The sequence below is a fragment of the Danio aesculapii genome, chromosome 2 (assembly GCF_903798145.1).
Source record: "Danio aesculapii chromosome 2, fDanAes4.1, whole genome shotgun sequence".
NCBI classification, from domain to species: Eukaryota; Metazoa; Chordata; class Actinopteri; order Cypriniformes; family Danionidae; genus Danio; species Danio aesculapii.
This window is the reverse complement of record NC_079436.1, coordinates 31,699,410-31,716,807: the sequence shown is the minus strand read 5'-3', so window position 1 is coordinate 31,716,807 and position 17,398 is coordinate 31,699,410. Positions and strand designations below refer to the sequence as shown.

At 37.1% G+C, this 17,398-nt stretch overlaps 1 long non-coding RNA gene across 4 annotated transcripts in view; it reads right to left on the bottom strand.

Moving 5' to 3' along the window:
- Positions 1–16,662: 16,662 nt before the first annotated feature.
- LOC130244812 (uncharacterized) overlaps positions 16,663–17,398 on the bottom strand; it is a 68,935-nt gene continuing 68,199 nt past the window's right edge. For all 4 annotated transcript variants that reach the window (XR_008839256.1, XR_008839255.1, XR_008839259.1 and 1 more), the window contains one exon: positions 16,663–17,383. This is a non-coding gene — a long non-coding RNA (uncharacterized LOC130244812). The remainder of the gene's footprint in view (positions 17,384–17,398) is intronic.

The window sequence follows — 17,398 nt, the reverse complement described above, 5'->3', positions numbered from 1 at the left end:
TTGCTAGCACCTTTCTAGCAAGATTAGCATGTCAGTAGGATGTTAAAACTGTTAGCGTGTGTTAGAATAGCTAGTCACAGTCTCTGGGACAGTTGCTAGGGTGCTGAAATTGGTTGCTAGGGAGTGGCTAGTAAGTTTAAAGGTAATCAGTGATTGGCTGCTGGCTAGACTGAGTTGAATGAGGCCAGACTCTAGTCTGTAGGACAGTCTGATGCAGAGTTATGAGCTCACAAAGGTTGATCCAATGTTAAGTCAATGGGAGTCTTTTACAATGGAAGTCTATGGGACAGTTGCTAGGGTGCTGTAAGTGGTTGCTAGGGAGTGGCTAGTAAGTTAAAAAGTCATCAGTTATTGGCTGCTGGCTAGACTGAGTTAAATGAGTCCAGTTAGAAGTCTGTAGGACAGTCTGATGCAGAGTTATGAGCTCACAAAGTTTGACCCAATGTTAAGTCAATGGGACTTTTGGGTTTTTTCTGGGTCGTTTTTCGGAAAACCCAAGGTCGGATCAGTTAGAAAAGATATAGCAACCCGAGTCAGACCAGTTTGAAGGTTTGACGAAAGTTTGAAGTATGTAGCTTGAAAGGCCTAGGAGGAGATACACTTAGAAATTAGTCTCAGAAGAAGAAGAAGAAGAAGAAGAAGAAGAAGAATAAGTTTAAGATAGATAACAATATGCTGGCTTTTCAAGCCACCATAATTAAATTAACGAATGCAGTGTATTAAAAAATGTTTAATGAATTTAGTACAGCAAAAACAAACAATCCCATTAATATAATGGAGTTCAATGCTGAATACACTAAGCTGCACCTGCCTTTGCCTTGATTTGCTCGCGGATGTCTTGTGCATTCCCTGATATCCGTTGAGTGACAGTATTTACAATTTTTTTTTAAATCTGACGAATTTACAAAACTAAAGAGACTACAAAACAAACAAAAGGTTACATTACATTAGAAATTACGATATTTGTCAAGGATCTTTCTCCCTCTTTTCCGAAATGGAATGGTGGGCCAAATCCAAGGTTAGACTGGGTCAACTTTGGGCATCTCTGCTATAGACTGACATTTCTCTGGGAAAAAGCTCAAACCAGATGTGTGCCCTTACGACAGTTTGGTGGTCAACAAACGCACTGTGATCTCCGTGAATACTTACTTCACGGACATAAAACATATCCACATAAAGCTTGAAATCTCTACTTTTAAATGAACCAAATGCACTTGAAAAAAGTTTATTTTGGCATTTTTGGAACAAACGCAAGTTACAGTCCATCCTGTCAAACACACATCACATGACAACAATTACTCAAATGTCTACAAACTTGTAAACAAAGAGTTGCTGTCAATTCTGGAGGAGATTTGTCATCAAGAGCAAGTTGTGAATTACTTCTAAAGACTAGCACGATCAGAAGAAGCATTATCCGTAGGACAGTAATGTGTAGAACGGCCATAATGAGGTTAGTGTCGTTATCTCGTTTTGAGTGCGCATGCACATTAGTTCAGGCAAAATGAAAATATGCTGACTTTGTTTGATTTGGATGTTTAGAAACGAAACTTATGAGGCAGTTGTTTGAGTTTATTGGTGATTTCAAATATGTAATCGTAAGCTTGGCAAACAGTTTTGAAAAATTTGATGTTTACCCATTCAGACAGAATGCCTGAGCATACTGCACGAAAGGCGCAAAAGATGGCAACTGAGTGAAATGGCTTGCCTTAAAAGAGCTTTGACTAAACTGAACTCAACAAGCTTTTTTGTTTTTAAAAGATCTCTAATAGATGTCTAATAGACGTTTAAACATAGTCATCTTGGCTAAAACAAGACTAAATTTGGGCTGTCAGTGAAAATCTAATAGGCTTCTAAGTATAGCCCATAACTAGATTAGTCATCAAATAAACAGAAATGAATGACTACACATTTAAAGTCCGTCTAATCTGTCTATTTGACAACTAGTCTAGTTTTGGGCGATTCTTAGCTGTCTATTAGATTTTCATTGACAGCCTAAGTTTAGCCTTTTTTAGCCAAGTTGTCTACATTTAGATGTCTATTAGACATCTATTAAACACAAAATTGTTTGCTGGGAAGTCTGGGGATCAGAGCAACACCTTGAACATTTCATCATGTTCTTTGAATCATTCTTCATACATGAAATTTCATTCCTGATATGCAGTTGTTATTGACAAAAATGTACTCTCTACTAATTTCTTACGGACTTTGCAAGTAAACTTTTTTTGACAGGTATAAGAAGCCTAATTTCAGCCTAAGCTTTTTTTTATGTCAATGTGTCTATCAAGGGCTAATCTCTTGTCAATCCAAATACCTAGATATTTATAAGAGCTAACTCTTTCTATTGGCACACCATGTGAGGATATGATTGTCTGGTGTGTTATTTTAGTGTGGCCATGGCTAAAAATCATACATTTAGTCTTTTTTTAACTAACTCCTGCATCGTACACTGTAGCACTTGAAAAGCATTTTGTATTTATTGTACAGCTTGGTCTAGCTCATCTGTCCCTGAGGCATCTACTCCAGTACATCTCATTCAGGTGAACTGCTAGTCAATATGTGGAAAATGAAACCTTTTATTTATTTATTTTTTTATTCAAAGCCCACTGAATCTCGTCATTGACTTCCAGAAACATGACTGTGGCATGTGTTTTCCAACATGTCTAAGAAATAAAAACCTGTGCACTGCACCACCTATGATTGAAATGATGGTCACTAATCATTTAAAGGGCCATGAAACCTCCCTCTTTCTAAGTAACTTAATGCCCTGCTTTATATGCTATTTGTAATTTCATATACGCAACCACAATTTGTTATTTCATTATAAAAGATAATTGTGTTTATATAAACACTATAAATGAGGACAACTTCTCTCCTCCTCAATCCTTGGGTCTGAATGCAGACACAGTGCAGCAGGTCTCTTGCCCTGTCTATTCCAACCATCAGCCCTGCTGCTAATCTGGACGATAGGTGATGTGTCTGAATGGTAATGAACTCAACTGATAAAAGACAAAGTCCGCCATTCTCCAATTCTCGTACAGCTCTCTCGACCAAAATGCTTGCTGCAAACCAACAGCTTTGCTGTATCAGCCCTGACAGAATCATGGGGGAAAACATGCAACAAACCCCATGGATCATGGAAACAAACACATACAACCTGTGCTGTGTGCAGACGCAGTCTTACCCAGTCATTAGGTCTCACAGCTTGGCAGGTCTGCCTTGCGTTCGGAAAGCATGTGCTCTCATGAATAATTAAGAAGCAATGTCTTCTCATACAATAAGAAAATTTTGCTATGAATAATAACAAGAAACCAATGCGTCATCACTCCACTATAGCGGATGCGCGCTATGTCACCGATTTTGATCTCGCCCCAAAAATTACTTTGAATCCGAAAGATGAAATAGGCTGACAAAAGCTCAAAATTATCCAGTTTTCCTCACAATTAAAGCTGAAAGGTGCTAACATTGTCTTAACTGATGATCCACACACAAATCTGATAACATTTCAAAAAAATATTCCAGGGTGTCTTAAACCTTTAATGAGAGAGAAACAATCACAGCAATTATCTTTCGTAGAAAAGATACAAACTTTGAATATTTAAATAATACACTTTGCTAAATAACAAACATAACTAAGTTAAAAAAAATGTGACAGACAAATTCAAATTCAGTGGAGTTTCAACAATAAGAACAGAACCTGTTAAGAGTTCAAACAAATCCCAATTGCTTTTATGTACTAAAATGTTTTAATGACTTACAGTGAAGGAGAAAAAAAAACACTGACATCAATTCATTCGTTTACCTGTGTGAGAAAACTCTGCAAGGTATTTTTAGTTGTCCAGCGAGACTAAGGATGGCACACACATCAGAGAGACATCAGACGTGTTCATGCAGCAAAATGCCTGTTGGCAGACTGGCGCAGCGCTGAGACATTACAAGTGACTTTGATAAAGTTAATACCCGCGCACTGACACAGATACACTGACAGCCCAACTATTTTAGGAAACGCAAATAAAGAGCAGGTCAACTGCGGGTGTGAGGAGGAAACTGTCAGCTTGGAAAGACAATTGGGCTTGATGGAGGAGCCGGTCCCAGCTGGGTGTATAGGAACACCGGCGAGATGGAGAGATAGGAAGAGATGGAGAGCAATGGGGGAGGAATCAGGCAGAGGATCAGCAGGAAACAGCTGAGGCTGAAGCTGCGGTGATCCATCACATCCTGACTAACTGGCTCAGGTGCTGCACATCCTCACAGACACACTGGATAAATGATGGGCTCACGAGGCCGAAAGGCTCAGAAACTGGAGTCCCGAAGGATCTTTACCACCTAGTGACCGCTCATTTCCATTTCTCAGTATTTTGAGGGATATTTCAAGGAGCAACAGTCTGTTCATTCACATGGACAACAATACTCTGATAGAACAACACTATTTCTGTACAAATTGTTACTTATTGTTATCTTTGTTGTTGTTGTTGTTGTTGTTTTTACAAAAGAAAAGGAAAAAAATAATAAAAAAATGGGAAAAAACTAACAAATAATAATAATAATAATAATAATAATAATAAGGGGGGGGGATGAAAACAAGAGTAATAAAAGTGAACAGGAAATTACATTAATTTACAATTAAACAGTATAATAATAGTTAAAAACAAATACAAAATTAAATTACTATGAAATTAATTAAAAAGAAAGGAGAGTGCATCTATTAAATAGAAGGCAAGATGTTAAGAGAGTTAAAGTAAGTTATAAAACATTTCCACTTTTAAAACTAATTAGTTTTCCCAGAGCATCTAACCTTTTCCAACTTTAGAAGATGCAGAGTATCTACAAGACATTGGGATGTAGCTGGAGGCTTATTTGATTTCAGTGAAGTAGAATATGATGCCTAGCTAATAATGAGGTAAAGACCAAAATATCAAGTTGTGACAAAACTGCGACCAAAACCTTGGAGCCCCAAAAAATGGCAACATCAGGGGATTAAACAGATATTTTTTGATTATTCTGATTAATTTAATCTGGCTATAATCATACTCAAAGTAAACTAACTGAATGAAGATGTGGAGACTTACTATTTTAGTCTCAATTTACTGTAGAAGTGGAGAATAGACATATACGCATTGTTCACCACAGTTTGCGACAGGATACAAATACCCCTGCTGAAAAACAAAATAATAAAAGCGTCATTGAATCTTTAATGGGTTTTAGTGATTATAATGGAAGTTACATTGGTTTACTGCATTAATGGCATGCGAGAACCAACAAATCCTAATAGAATATGTCCTTAAAGACATTAGAATGTGCTGGAGTTAAAGGGCACTTGAGATGAAAAATCATCTTTTGTAAGCTGTTTGGACAGAACTGTGTGCAGGTAAAGTATGTTCACAGTCATACTGGAGTGATATAAAGAAAATAAGTCTCTTTTTGAAATTTCCTGATGTTAAAATAGGACCCAAATCCCTCCCATTTTGAGGCCCACGTGACGTAGGAGTGTGATTTTCGTGCCCACCAAATTGATTGACAGCCATGTATTATCATGTCTCCATAGTAAAGCGTATAAACATAAGACAGAAAGTGCGCAAAGCAACCGGGATTAAAAGATCTGTTCAGCTCTCTGTGATCATCAATCAGCATCAAATGAGATCAAGAATGAGTTTTACAAGTTTAAAACATTTTAAAAATGGTGTATGTTTGTAATGTATTACAGCGTTTTTACTGTCTGTATCACCACAACCACATGCAAGTACAATTAAAAAAAGACGCTTCAATCCTGGTTTGTGGACGTTAAATCAGGTTTATTTTGTACATTAACATAACGGATATCCAAACAGCAGTGGAGATTGTGTATCCTGTCACATTAGCCATGCAAAATTGCATGTGCATGACCTTTGTAATGACATTGTGTGTGACTCATCGTTTCAGAAATGCTTGAACTCCACAACAAATACATCAAATAATCATTGGGAAAGTTCTTACTGTACATTTCTCACAAACGTTACGTGAGATCTGCTTCCTTCATGTCTGTCACTGTGCTGTTTATCTGACGCAGCCGGAGATTGAGGCTCACTCTGACAGGCACGTGGGAACAGTGGGTGGGGAGAACCAGCATTAAAGGCACAGGCAACAAAAACAGCTACATGGTTGTTCAGAGCAGCAATTCCAATTTTCTGAAAGGTGTAATACATAATTTGATGGGTGTTTTGAGCTGAAACTGACACATTCTGAAGACACAAAATAATTATCTTAAATCTTGAAAAAGGGGTAAAATAGGTGCCCTTTAATTGATGAAATTGTATTTTGTAATATTTTTACTCGTATTTGTAGTGGAACTATTTAGAACTTGTATTGTCTGTAATGTTTACTGTTTGGCTGGGACAAAAGTGGTCAATATTTTGACCAAAAAATAAATAAATAAAATAGCGTCGCTATGTAATTAACTGCATTTGAAACTTCTGCAAAAAAAAAAAAAAGAACTAAAACTGTATTCGATAGACAAACTGTATGCTTATAAGTGAAAATGCAGAGGGAAAATTAGGGGAACATAAAAGGACTATTCTGAAAAGCCACTCATATAAACATTTTCAAATTCATATTACGGCAAATAACCAGATTACTGATGTTCACGTTAATAAACCTTATTCTGATTTGACAACGCTGGGGATGCTGCATTTTTTATTGAGCTGATCTGCACACAAAATCTCGAGGGCTGGAGGAATAAAATGACCTTGAGAACAGTGAACCAGTTTTGAGGGCTGCTGTACTCAAAGCAGGGCTAATAAATCCTCTTTACTGATCTCATGGGGACGTAATAGCCCATCTGACAAGTCACCTCCTTGTGTCCTAAAGACCTCCAGAAGACTTAAAAATGGACCTATTTTCCCCCTGAAACGGGCAGCGTTGGTTCTGAGGGTTTACGAAGCTATCGATCAGAGTCGCCGGTGAATACAAATGACCGCATGACCTCTGTGTTTAACATATTAGTATTCAGTCAGCAAAAGTCTCAGGTGCAACTCAAGGATTTGCAGTCTATAGAAGATCACCGTGTCCTACAGGGTTTTATCAGGCGTTATATAGAAATCAAGCTGCGGTCAGCGATCAAAGATTGGCCTCTGAATCTGATATTGATCTCAAGCGTGATCCTGAAGCTGCTTGGAGCTTCCAGTGATTCTGTGAAAAAGCTTAAAGGAATACGCCAATCAGAAAGTCATTAATCTAGCACGTTCTTGTGTGGAACCTGCACGCTAAGATCTGGAGGTATTGAGTGGGGATATTTGCTGGACCAAAGGACCAGATTCATCGATTTGTTTCAGGTCCAAGCATTTTGATCCCGTTTTTCTTAAAAATTCACCTCCATGCAACATAGGTTTACATTTATTCTCGTCAGATGCTTTTATTCCAAGTGCTTGCACTGAGGTAAAGGTATTCCGTTTTTTTTGTCTCCAGTTATTAAAGAGTATGTAGGATGAAACAATCTACATGAATCATGAAGTCCATGCTTGTTAACATTAGTTAATGCATCGTGAGTTAACATGAACTAACAATGAACAACTGTATTTTCATTAACTAACGTTACCTAACATGAACAAATACTGTAGTAATGTATTGTTCATTGTTTGTTCATGTTAGTAAATGCATTAATTAACATTAACTTATGAACCTTATTGTAAAGTGTGACCTAAACGCTTGTGACAGAAACATAGCATTACAAAATATAAATGTACATTTCGTTCAGATTTGGCGTTCAACCTTATACAGTCAAGTCTGAAATTATTTATATCCCAGGAGGTATTATATTAACATTACATTTATAAAATGAAATTGTTCTTTTAGAAAAAAAAAGTGGTGGGTGGGGGGGGGGGTGGTTGGAGATAAATGCTCTACATTTTAAAAAAAATTTTCATTAAGTAGACTATACAATAATTATATAACAAAAATAAATATTTATATAATAAATTTGTTAGATAAATTTGCAAGTTAAAATAGTAAGAGCAATAACAACAACAGAATTTAAAACATACAGGTACAGCAACTAACTGCATTACATTTCTAGTTTTTATTTTTAAAACATTTATTTAATTTCCTAAATATAATTTTTATTACATTGTAATTTTATAATAATTATAAAACTAAAATGTTAGTTTAATAAATTGCAGTTAAGACTTTAAATATATATGTTTCTTTAACCAGATAAAAAAACCCATTGAGATCAAGATCTCGTTTACAAGGGTGACCTGGCCAAGAGGTCTGCAACAGAAGACTTAAAAAAAATAATTTAAAAATTAATTAATAGTTTAGTTCTTCAGCTATACCAAATTACAATACGTTAAAAACACATACACTGAGAAATAGACTGTTGTTGTTTGTTACAAAGGATAGAGTGAAATGATTTAATTGGGATGAGCTCAGACATTTTTAGTTCAGACTGAAGAGTATTCTGGCTAACCTGGCAAAAGACTTGCTTCCCTAACATGAAAATAAAACTTTTTTCAAAAAAATTTTCGATAAAATAGACTCATATCGTAGACTAAAAGTAATATAATTGTTAAATAAAATATTAACATGAAACATTTCAGACCCACTAAGAATAATTATTAAAACAACCTAAAAAACTATTTAAAAAAACGGTTGGAAGTAGAATTATTACACAATGGTATTTTTTTCCAATTATAAGAAAATTTCCCTAGAAAAAAAAAGCCATTCACAAAAGAAAATGTTTGTATTGAGCTTGTCTGTGTCTGCAGTCAGACATCAGTGAGTGAGAGCAGCAGGACAGTGACTGGAGCTGATTCAGCAGAGACACTGTCAGTGTGTGTGTCTGTCAGCACATTCTCCACTCCAAACCTGAGCACTCAGAGACACATAAACTCATCCCTCTGCTGCTGTAACTTCACTCACAAATGCTTTAACAACAGTGGAGATGCTGCGGTTTGACCACTGCGTGAACTTTACAGCACAAACAAGCATGTTAGTGTAACACAACACTACACAAACAGCTATTGTAAATCATGAGGTCATTACAAGCTCATAATCTGAGCTAATTCTGTCCCGCTAGTCACATTCATCATTCACTCACAAATTATACATGTACACACACGGGTGACAGGTGCTTTACTGCTGACCCGACTCAACCTTCGGTCAGATTGATCAAACTCAGAGCGAGTGCTGTTGAGTCAGCACACTAACACACATTAAGGGTTTATTTAAAAGCATTCAGGCCCGAGGGGAATGGCGATGAGGGAATGCCTCCGAAAGGTCAAGGTGACGTTCCTGCCATCCCTCTCATTCAATGTCCTGAGGTGAACCAGGTCATCATTCTGCATGTCTGATGTGGAGAGCGCTTTCTGATGTAATATTATTGCACTTGACTATGTGCTCGGTCAAAATTACATCATCTAAAGAATAAAATATTTTAAAAATGGAGAAATATAGCAATGGTGAACAAGTCAAAACATATAACTAAATTCCTAAATGCAGTGAAATACTGTAGGCTATTGGAAGCTCTACATCTACATCTAAAGGTCTCAAACTGGATTCCTGGAGAGCCGCAGCTCTGCACAGTTTTGCTCCAACCCTAATCACAGATCATCCAGCTAATCAAGGTGTTCAAGACTACTATGGACAATTAAGCAGGTTTGAGTTGGAGGTGGTTGGAACTAAACTATGCAGAGCTGCGGTACTCCAAGAACTGAGTTTGAGACCATTGCACTACTGTACATAAAGCATTTGCAAACATTTTAAATTAGTATTTTAGTATTCCTCGCTCCACAAATTTATGCTTTAAATTTATCCGGGATAGGGATGAAAATAATAGAACAAATCAGCCACTTTATTATGTGCTTGTTAATACAGTACGAACATCTATTTTTTATTTGTTTGTTTATTTAACAGGGACAATACAATTGTCATTGTTATACAAAGCCAACCGATGCTGCGTACATAGGGCATATAGCATGAAGCTAACTGGCAGCCCTTGTCACTGGTTAGGCTTTACACAAAAAAACAATCATAATAAAGATCAATAAAAACAATACAACAAGCATGTACAGTACATACAGAGCCACAAACATGAAATTGTAAGTCAATCTGCATACTAAAAAGAACTGTAAACATGACCAACCTGAACGAATCATACTTGATACTTTCGGATGAGACGTTAAACCGAGGTCCTGACTCTGAGGTTGTTAAAAATCCCAGGATGTCCTTCAAAAAAAAAAAAAAAAAAAAAAAGAGTAGGGGTTTAACCCCAGCATCCTGGCCAAATTTGTCCACTGGCCTCTGTCCATCATGGCCCCCTAACCATCTCCATATTATAATTGGCTTCATCACTCTGTCTTCTCTCCACCAATCAGCTGGTGTGTGGTGAGCGGTCTGGCGCAATATGGCTGCTGTCACGTCATCCAGGTGGATGCTGCACACTGGTGGTGGATAAGGAAATTCCCCCAATGTGTAAAGCGCTTTGAGTGTCCAGAAATGCGCTACTGTATATAAATGAAAGTTTATACATTATTATTATTAATGTTCACATTGCTGTAAAGATTTCAACCATTCTTTCAGACATTTACTGAAATAACTTGTAGTTCTGATTGTAACTTTAAATCAACAGGCATGGCATTCCATAGATGTGAACCTTTAACTGAAAAGGATGACTGACACACAGTGCTTCTGCATCTGCGGATTCTACAACTGCCACTAACTGCCCCTCTAGCCTTTGCCCCATCACTGCTGAATATATGTCTCAACTCACAGACTACCTTAGGGGCAAGACCATCACAGCCAATCACATGGCAGAAAATGCATTTAGGTCAAGATGATCTGCTCATGTTAATTTAAATAGACAGTTCACCCAAAATATGAAAAACTCTATTTATTTGCCCTCTAGTGGTTATAAAACTTTGAGTTTCATTATTCTGTTGAACACAGGAGATATTTTGAAGAAGGCTGTAACTAATGACCTCCATAGTACAATGGAAGTCAATGGTTACAGGTTTCCAGCATCAAAATATCTTCTTTTGTGTTCAACAGAAGAAAGAAACAGGTTTGGATCAATGAAGAGAGAGTAAACTATGACAGATATTACATTTTTGGGCGAACTATCCTTTTAAATGACTTTGAATGTGGCATGGATTGTTGGTGTGAGACAGTCTGGTCTAAATATTTCAGAAAATGCTGAAATTTTCATGCATAACCATCTCTAGGGTTTACAGGAACCGAATAGTGAAATCTAAGAAAAAGAAAATACCAGTAAGCAGAGATTCTGTATGCAGAAACACCTTGTAGATGTCAGAAACCAGAGATTAACCAAACCAGTTCAAGCTAATAGAAAGGCAACAGTATCTAAAATAACCACTTGTTACAATCAAAATATGCAGAAGAGAAACTGCCTGTCTACACCCCCATAAATGTGCTCGGCGTTCTCTATTATCTAAACCCTCAGAGGGAACAAGTTGTTCACCACTATATTTCACCATCTATTTATGTTATTTGTGACCCATTAAAAGGTATCGTACACAGTAGCCATGCAGGAAGGATGATTTTAGAATACTTCAGAGACAGAAAGGGCCAAACAGAAGCTATTTAATGCTACATTGTGCTTTAAGCTATCTAATGCTTAAGTGACAATCCATCTTTCTGATTACACTTCATTCAATCCATCAGATTCACATCAGGACCCTCATTAGTCCACTTCTCTGTGCCAAGTGCACAGCTGGACATGCAGGTGGACAGCAGTGTGTTGTTACATCACAGTCTGACTCTGAAACGTGGTTTACAGAAATAAAACAAATATATAAATTATTATTAGTGAATAAAATATGACCACAAAGTCCCGGTTCAAATAGCACAAGCCGGTTTGAGCTGATAGAAAGGCAACAGTAACACATAAAAAATGCATTTCAACTGAAATGAAAAAGAGCTACACAATTAAAACTTGAATCAGATGAGCTACAAAAGCAGAAAAAAACTCACTCTGTCAGCGAAGAACAGAAGTTTGATTAAGACACCATAGCTTTGAGAAGTCTTGATTTCTACAACAATATTTGGATGGTAGTGTCAGAATTTGAAAATCAACAACATGAAAGCATGGTGGTACATTGGTTTGAAAGACTTGAGCCCCTGAGTATCAGCTGAACATCATATAAGTGCCACGATATTGTTGCCGACCATGTACACCTATTTATGACCAATGTGTTTATCTTGTAATGGCTACTGTAGCTCCAGCAAGATAATTTACCATGTGACGAAGTTCAATTAATCTGAAACTGGTTTCTACAACATGACAGTTAGTTTGCTACACTTAAATATCATCAAGTCGCAAGATCTCAATCCAATAAAGCATCTTTGGGATTCAACTGGAGATACACATCATGGATATGTAGGCAAACAAAAATCTACACAAATGGCACTATGTCAGTATGGACCAAAATTTCTGCCATGGTACAATGTTGTTCCAGATAAAGCCAATATATCTGGATGCAGCCTTTATGATGCAAGCTGAGATTGCATTGCTCAAAGATGCAATGTCAGACAAAATGCACTCAATGGAGCTAGTAACTTCACTGTGAGGGGTAGGGTTAGGTGAGCACATTAAAAAGTATTGGATGCAGCTCAGATTGCACCTGCACCGAGTCTGCAGCCAGACCCCTCTCGATAAAGTGGCTATTGAGTGCACGTCAAATTCTAGAAAATACTGTAGCAATTAACTAAACTGTATTTTAGTTAGTTCTCTGCTTATGATTGGTGATCAACATGTTTGAATAATAGACATTCATAACCTTTCAACAGTATTACGATTGGGTATTCTTATAAAAAAGCATAATAAAAAACTAAACAATAATTCAAATCATCACATACATTTATTCGAGAAGTTTCGAGGTCATAAGCAGGACATTTTAGAGTCAGCCGGTCACCGTATCAACAAAAAACCCCTTCAGGCCCAACCTGATCACCCTGTCAGGGTCTATTTAGTGAGCTGACTGTACATTACCCCTAACATATTTCATTAAAACACAAGTAACAGTCTTGAGGGGGTTGCATTTTCAATGTGTCTCTGAAAAGGCGCCGACTCTCCCCAACAATAATAACAGACAGTTATTCATCATCTCAGGGCCTCCAGGAATAACGAAAGGAAGAACGTGGACATGAAAAGCGAGCCGAGTTGTAGATGAGAACATACAGAGGTCAGGACTGTAATCATCTGACCCGATCAATAATTAACCAAGGTCACCTTTAATGATGGCGAGGCAATGTGGCATTTATTATTCATACAAACCTCTCTCTATACTGAGATGAAAGTGCTGGAGAGGCTGTTGAAGCTGAAGAATAGACTAAATGAGAACAAATAAATGGATATTTCCTAAGACTGTGTTGGTCACGAAAAAGGAATGCCGTGTACACATGAAAACCTCAACAGAGTATGTGTTTTGTGATGCAGCAAATTCCTCCGTAGTTTCTATTCGATGAATCATGTCTGGGTTGGAACCTGTAATATAGCGGCAGTTCACTCAAATGCCACAAGAGGTTCAGAAAGACATTCATCATGAAGAAAATGAAGTGAGCCAATCTCTACGGGAAGGCGTGTGGTGAGAGATGTGTAAATGCCGGCAGTGGAGCGTGGCGAGTCCATTCACTGCTCAAGGCAAAAAGAGAGAAAGTTTGAGACCAACTGGAGTCTTTTTTTTTATATCCCACGTGGCAGAAGGGGATTTCCTTGCTCTCGCTCAATCTGACGCACATTCACTATGCTAAATACACCAGAACAGATAAATGATGCAATGTCAAGCAATCATGAGGGATCAAGGCTGCCAGAAAAAAAGGGACAGAGTCATGACTGTGGCGGCACCCGCTTAACCCTCTGATGAACCCTCATTCAGTAAAATCTTGGCTATGGATTGCAAATATTTAGCAATGTATTGCCTCAGAGGAACATGATAAATGGGGTTTGTGCAAACAAATGTGAGCTTGTGCATTGCAGGTTCGTGAATTGTAATGCGAATCAAATTTTACACACATCTTGTACTAATTGTTCCCTTTAACTGCATATGCAAAACGAAATTTTCAGAAGCCATTACTCCTGGTTTAAATGTCATGTGATCCTCTTTGCCAAATAGAAAGTTGAGAAAGTTATTATTTTCTTTACTGTAAAAGTAAAGTCATTGTTTTACTGTAACATTTAATGAATTATTTATGTGTTAAGTTTATGTATTATGTAATTATTTATGTATTTATGAATTAAGTATGTGAAGAGTTACTAATTTCATTATAACATCTTACTATTTTGTATTTTTGTTAAAATGAACAAAAATGTGTTTTTGTTCAAATAAAACACATTAAATGTGACAAAACAATTGTAACATTTAGCTGTATTATTTATGTAAATATCAAAACTCTATAATGTCTATAAATGTGTGTTAGAATGTAACATTTTACTGATGCTGAAAGGTACAATTTAGACTGTTGATATTTAAACAAACCTGTGGATATAAAGTTACAAATATTTACAAATCTTTCATGTCATTAAAATTTGTAGCAGTTGTATAGATACACTTATTATTTTACCAATAAATGATATACATTTACCCTAACCCTACCCCAAACACTATTTACTATAGTGAAAGCAAAATTACACTCCTACTTCTTAACCTAACCCAATGCATTTCTTAAAAATATGCACAATATAAAGAATAACATGCAATCATTTAAAGGTGCCCATAATGAAAATCTTGGTATACCAAGGCATAGTAAAATAATAAAAGATCAGTATATGGAAATGGACATACTGTGAGCCACAGACATCAGTAAGTAAGTAGTAATTAATGTGTATTTTTATAGCACATTTATTGTGTATGGCCATACACCCAAAGCGCTCCACAATCATGAGGGGAGTCTCTCCACACCACCACCAGTGTGCAGCATCCACTTGGATGGTGCGACGGCAGCCACAGGACAATGGCGCCAGTGCGCTCACTACACACCAGCTATTGGTAGAGTGGAGAGACAGTGACACAGCCAATTCGGTGGATAGGGATGATTGGGAGGCCATGATCGGTAAGGGCCAATGGAGGGAAATTAGCCAGAATACCTGGGTTACACCCATACTTTTTTACGAGAAGTGCCATGGGATTTTTAATGACCACAGAGAGTCAGGACCTTGGTTTTAACGTCTCATCCGAAAGACTGCGCCCATTGACAGTATAGCATCCCCTTCACTTTTACTGGAGCATTAGCACTCACACAGACCACAGGTTGAGCGCCCCCTGCTGGCCTCACTAACACCACTTCCAACAGCAACCTAGTTTTCCCATGTGGTCTCCCATACAGGTACTGACCAGGCTCATCACTGTTTCCTCGTGCTCATGTAAATTCTATGAGTTTAAAACTCCGGTAGACAACAGGCCAATCAGAAGACAAAACAAACTGTGACAAGACTCACGGTCCATGCCCTCCGCATTTGCATGTATGCCTACATTAGGTCATTCATCCCGACCTGACGAGCAGCTGCATCAGCTGCACCAAGAGTACGCAAACTCATATGCAGTTCTGAGATCATAAAAAAAAAAAAGCTCAGAAATCATTTATATGCATGCCTCAGGTTTTATTTGATGAGCCAAACGTTTTCTAGTGATACAACGGTGATAATTTGCCTCCCTTAGTTATTTTAGCATACATTTTACTTACTATGTATGTGGGACTTTTATTTTGAAAATGAGCACCCCAAATTGTTTACTATGTATTACAGGGAAACGACAGCACGAGGCATGTTCAAAATCGCTTCAGAACTCAAAATGCAAGATTTACAGATTACACATTTATTCATCTCCACTCCTAAGAGGCATAAGGTATGTTTAGTTGCATCTTTTGTTAATTTATCATGTCTATTGTGAAATTTGAAGCCTACGTTTCAACAAACACTGCTGAATCTTGTCAAATCACTCAACTCAACTGTCATCTGTTCATGCAGAAGTTGAAATTATGTCCTGGCTGTTTTCTTTTACTACAGATTCAAAATACAATGATACATCTCTATTACTCTCCTTTCTCAAGTTTAATTATAGTTTAGCCTTTAACCACAACAAATATGATGAGCAAAATAGGTTAACGTTACTCTGGTTGGGTTTATATCTGTCCGTGCTCTGTGTGTGTGTCTGTAAGAGCAGCACGTCAGTGCAGAGCTCATTAATATTCATGACACAAACCATATATGGTCAACCTTGACCATATATGGACCTTCTGATTCTAGAAGTATTTTATGGAGTAATACAGGAGCTTGTTAAACCATTTCTGGAGTTTTTTTAACCTACCGAAACCATAAAGCTACTATGTAAATATCAGAGAACAATTTAACTTATTAAACCAATGCAGTATGAGGCACCTTTAAATGTTAGGTTGCAGTTTTGTGATGAAGCAGGTACTGTAGTTGCAAATGAGCGTCATTGTTGAAGATAGAAATGAATAAACTGCTGAATAAAGGTTTTAGTCTGTTCCTTACAATCACACAGATTCTAAAGATCTGGATTACAACACATGCTTAAATTTGACTGCTTTTGTGTTTTTATGTTGCTGTTTTGCTGTCACAGTATGACTTACAAACACACTGTGTGTTCCATGGCAAACTAAAGAATAATTAAATGAGAAATGGTGAAGCAAATTACATTACGCTACATAATCAAGATATTTTTTGTGAGTTTATTGACATGATCATACAAAAACAATGCATTTTAGATATTATCCATACCACAATATTGTGTGTGTCAATGTGTTAAGACAATATTTCAGTGCTTTTTAATAAGTACAGTAAATATATTTGGTAGAACCACATTTGATGTGAATACAAATACTCATGAGAATACTGTACATTGACATGCTGAGATATGAATCTATGCTGTGTGCTTTAACTCTTTTGTCTCAGATAAACACATTATGCATTTCAATGTATCTGCATACAGGAAATACAGGGTAAAATTTCATTCAAAAGTCAAAAAGTCAGAATATATCATATAGAAAGACAGACAAATAATACACACCTGTATAAACTGCCAGACTACACCCAGATAAATATACTTTGTGAGCTGTTCTTTATTATCCAAACCCTTAGAGGGAACAAGTTGTAGACCTCAATATTTTACCCTATTTTAATGATATCATTATATATTTTTTGGCCATAGAGTCCTAATAAACTAGTAGGCAGATTTGTGACCACTTCAGGGACGGAATGAGCTGGCTGTCACACTTAAGTGACAATCCATCTTTCTAATTACACTTCATTCAATCCATCAGATTCACCTCAGGACCCTCATTAGTCCACTTCTCTGAGCCACCAGCACAGCTGGACATGCAGGTGACAGCAGTGTATTGTTACGTCACAGCCTGCCTCCAAAACATGTTGCCACGTGGCCTACAATAATAAAGC